This window comes from Elephantulus edwardii, unplaced genomic scaffold (genome assembly GCF_000299155.1).
Source record: "Elephantulus edwardii isolate Elephantulus edwardi_28Jun2011 unplaced genomic scaffold, EleEdw1.0 scaffold00030, whole genome shotgun sequence".
NCBI classification, from domain to species: domain Eukaryota; kingdom Metazoa; phylum Chordata; class Mammalia; order Macroscelidea; family Macroscelididae; genus Elephantulus; species Elephantulus edwardii.
The window spans coordinates 11,978,279-11,983,441 of NW_006399780.1; positions in this window are offsets into that span (position 1 = coordinate 11,978,279).

Here is a 5,163-nt window from a genome sequence, read left to right on the forward strand (position 1 = left end):
GATAGTGTAGGGTTGTGTATGCAATGGGCATACTGTTGTTTATAATTCTTAAGCAATCTCCTAGAAAGCTTTTTTTTTATCAACAGGGTTAGCTGAGGAAAGTGAAGTCTATAGTGTATATATCACTTAGGGTTAAAAAAAACTTAGTCAAATTATACTCCATGGACATAAACAGGAGTTCCAGGGAGAACAAAAGAGAGCAGAAATATATGTGTGAAGGGGAAGGCATGGAAGACAGATGTGGAGCCTGTAGAGATAGTTAGTCATTGTGGTGAATGTTAGGTTTCTTCCTATTGTCGTGAGAGTATGTGCCCCTATGCAAGAAGGAAGCTAGAACGGTCTATGTGGTAATGGACTCAAGTTGGAGAAATCAGTACGAACGAATGTTTAGATTCAAATACATACAGACGTTTTGTTGTTAGTTGTTACTGAATTGATTCCTACTCACGTTGACTCTGTGTACAAAATAGAAACGTTCTGTAAGGTTTCAAGACTGTGACCTTTAGCAAGCAAATTTCTAGATCTGTCATCAAGGTGCCTATGGACAGATGTGAACTACCAGTCTTTTGGCTAATCACTCACTTGTTCATTGTCATCAAGTCAGAGCTCACTGAAAGCTGATCCTCCATCGGGTGTTCAAGGCTGTAGATCACATGAGCACATAAACATTTACACTACCAAGGCTGCCTAGATACAAATGCTATTAAGTGTCATCAAGTATGTATATTCAGATTGTTGTATGCAATCAGATTATGGCTTATAGCAACACTAGATGGCAAGGTAAAACTGCCTACCATGGATCCCTTGTTTGTAATATTTATGGGAGCATATTGCTAGGTCTTTTCTCCAGCAAAGATGATGGTAGACTTGAACCAATGACCTTTGGGTTAACAGGTAAGTGATTAACCACTATATCACCAAGGCTCATCATACACAGGTTAATATACACACACACATACTTCCTTTATGAGCTGAGAAGGCCTAGAAGCAACAACACTCAGTAGCAAAAAGGAGCTCTTTTTTTTCCTAACACCATTTTTTAATAAAGGGAATCAGAATTCCTTGAAGAAAGCTCTGCTTTGGGTTTGGACAATAGTCCTTGGGTAAAGCAGATGGTTAGTGTGTTTGACTACCAACCAGAAGTTGGCAATTTGAGCCCACTGAGTGCTATGGAAGAAAGGCCTGGTGATCTTTCAAAATATCAACCAGTTATAAAACTCATGGAGTTCAATTATATCCTCACACACATACAGTCATCATAAATTGAAATCTATTAAACAGCAAAGGATCAGGACAGAAATTAAATAGAAAATTGATCTTATCTTGTAAAGCCAGAAATAAAATACTCACACAAACAAAAAAGTCCCCCACAGAATGATTGTATGAAACACAATGTAAATTTAAAAAAAAATAATAAAAACCCACATACACACAAAAAAAAGTTCTTCACAGAATTATAAGGATGGGATGTGTCCAAAGGACACAGAGTCAGATGCAGAACTTGAATGATTAAAGGCAGTACTAATTGACCAACAAAATAAAGTATTCTAACTGAAAGTATAAGATAAAGAGCTATGCATCTTTACTGAGGATACACCTCATAGCCACCCTGCTGAACGCAGCAGATCGACCCCACACAGTCTCTAACACTGTTATGAAGGCAGGCTGCCACATCTTTCTCCTGAGGTTCATGGGACCCTCAGCAGTTAGCACTTAGTCACTTTGTTATCAAAGTTCCTCATGCTGATATAAATAAGCGATTTCATAAACTAACAAATAGGGGAGAACAAATTCTCCATGTAGAAGAATCACTTGTGTAGACATTATCCTAAAGGAGGCACGCCATGACTCCTCACACTTTAACTGTGAAGCTGTTGGTGGAAGCTTTCTTCTAATGAGCAAACTACTGAACAAGTGGAGGGAAGAGTAACTTTGCACTGGAGAAGTCTGACAGACATCACTTCAGCCAAAGGTGATCAGGTCAAAACAATTGTCATAAATCATGCTGGTAGTGTGTACATGTTATGGAATGTGATGGCCCAAAGTAATTTGTCTATGTGGATCATAACAAAAATGGTTAACATCGCAAGGAAGGAGAGTTATAGAACACTGATTTGCATTCATATAGAGTATATACATAGGCTAAGAATGATTTTGATATAATGAAGGAAGAAATCATGGTTTAAAATTGGGAAATGGGCTTTTTACTACACTTATTCAATCTGTATTCTGGGCAAATAATCTGAGAAACTGGGCTATTTAGAGAAGAAGACAGCTTCAGGATTGGAGGTCCCTACATTAACAACATGTGTTTTGTAGATGACACACCTTGCTTGTAGAAAGTGAAGAAGATTTGATACTCTGAAGATGAAAGAAAACAGTGTTTGATATAAACACAGCTTAACAGAAAGCAAACAAAAAAATTACAGCTGGTTCAATAAGCAACATCATGATGACCAGAAAAGATTTAAATAATCAAGGATTTCCTTTTCCTTGGATTCAAAATTAACAGCAATTGAAGCAACAGTAAGGAAAAAAAAATTGCATTGGGAAAATCTGTTGCAAAAGAAGTCTTTAAAGTGCTAGAAAGCCAAGATGTCACTTTGAGGACTGAGGTGTGCGTGCCTCATGCTATGGTGTTTTCAAACTGCATATGGATGTTAAAGCTGGGCAATGAAAGAACAAAAGAAGAACAAAGATTGATGCATTTCAGTTATGCTGTTGGCTAAGAATACTGACTATACCAGGGACTATCAGAAACAGAAACAAAATAATGTTGGAGGAAGGCCCTGTCTTATTCACTTTGGACACATTACACTTTTGAAAAGCCTAAAGCAAATCCTCAATAAGTAAAATTGCATTGAGTCAGAACCAACTCATAGCTGATCCTCCAGCGAGTTTCCATGGTTCTAAATCAATTGGAAAACTACCAATCTTTCTCCCTCAGATTGGCTGATGGATTTGAACTGGCAGAGAGGCATGGTCTCTGGTTTAGCAAGGCAACTCTCCATGAATTATGCCACCAGGGCTCAGTCACTGGAGAAGAGCATTATGCTTGTTAGAGTCAATGAAAATGAGGGTTATCTTTCATGAGGCATTGACACAATAATTGTCAACAATAGTCTTAAACATACTCTATCTCAATAGACTCAAGTCTGTGGTGATGCTGCAATGTTGGGCAGTTATTCTGTTGTGTTATATAAGATTACCATGAGTTGGTGTTGACTCCCCAGCAACCAATAACATACCATCAGGCTGTTCCAAGGATTACATGGGATGATACATGAAACCATGTAGCATAAGTCCCTGGAGCTTGCTAGGAGTTTAGTAAGTGTTAGTTTCCCCCCTCCCTATAGTCTTTTTACCCTCCAGGAGAGGTGCCATATCATGATTCATTTTCTAATTATCCCAAGTGTCAAGAACATTTCCTTGTAAATAGCAATTGCTTTAAAAATCCTAACAATCCATTAAAAGAATGAAGGGTTTGATGAAGGGCAAGATGAAGGTAGAGGTGAGGAGTGAGACTCAGTTTTTGTGTGGATAAACAAGGGACTGGGCCAGTGGTGGATTGGAAGAATGGAAGAGGGAAAGGAGGAGATGGACGTGGGTAGCGGTCGTGCCTAAATCCAAAGCTTCCATAATGAGCTGGAAGGCCTCTTTGGCACCTCCTTTCCCTCAGGCCTTCCCCACAGCATTTCACCCACGCTGGGAACACATGTACTAACTATGGTTTACAGTTTAGTTCTGGCTTTGAGTAAGCTGGACATCCATTCCAAGCTACAGCCTTCAGGGTGGCAGTAATGACAGCAGCATCAGCAGTTTAACGACAGCTGCTGATGGTATTTCCATTAACTTTTTCCAATGGGTCAGAAAAAGCCAGCTACAGTGTCTGGCAGCAGGCAACAGACCAAATAACTAGGAATTCTGGATTGCAAGGAGTTCTGTAGAGAAACGGCATATATCTCATAAGATACTTCCCATTTTCTTGAGTTGGTTAACAGGTATGAGGAAAACTTACCTACCACTTAATACACTTGGAATCTTATGGACTTCAATCTGGTTTGACTGTAGGGAAAATCTTAAAAACCAAAATGTTTCTCACATTTCTAATCCTCATCTTTAACTTGAAAATTACAGAATCATAAAAAAGGAGTTCAGAGCTCTATTATCATCACTTCTCTTAACTAACTCAATCACAAGAAGACTAGGTAGCACATACAGTTTGTGAGGAGCTGCTAATGGAAAGGTTGGTGGTCTGAACACAGTGGGACGTGGAAGGAAGGCCTAGAGACCTGGAGACCTTCCTTCCACAAAGATTGTGGCTTAAAAAATATAACACTATGGCACACTTCCATTGCCATGTGCAGGTTCAAGTTGAAGCTGAAGGAAATTAAAACCAGTCCATGAGAACCAACACACAACGTTGAGTCTATCTCATCTGAATTTTAAAGTCATCTCAAGGACATGTCTGAGGTGCTGAACACCAATGACTGAAGACCAGAGTTGCTGTGGGATGACATCAAGGATATCATCCAAGAAAACATGAGCCCCATATGTCAATGGTTGACTTGATGGCAGCTAACAAATGACTGGAACAGTACATTGATGGAGAACTACCAGAAATACCAGCTGGGCTTAAAAGAGGCTGTGGCACTAGAGACATTATTGCCAAAGTCAGATGGATCTTGGCAAAAAGCAAAGAGTACCAGATGGATACATATCTATGTTTCATTGACTAGGCAAAGGCATTTGATTGTGTGGATCCCAACAAATTGTGGTTAATCTTGAGGAGAATGGAAATACGAAACATTTGATTGTGCTTATGTGAAATCTGTATTTGAACCAGGAAGCTGTCTTCAGAATAGAGCAGGGAAATACCGAATGGTTCAAAATCAAGGAAGGGAGTGCATCAGGGATGCATCCTGTCTCTTATCTTTTCAATCTATATGCAGAATACATGATTCAGGAGGTTGGACTTTATAAGGAGGAATGTGGAATCAGAATTAGAGGAAGACTCATCAACAAACCTACGTTATGCAGATGACACAGCCTTGCTTGCTGAGACTGAAGTGCTTGCTGCAGAATGTCAAGGACTGTAGTCTTCAATATGGATTGAAGCTCAACATTAAGAAAACAGAGATTCTCACCACTGGCCCAATTGGC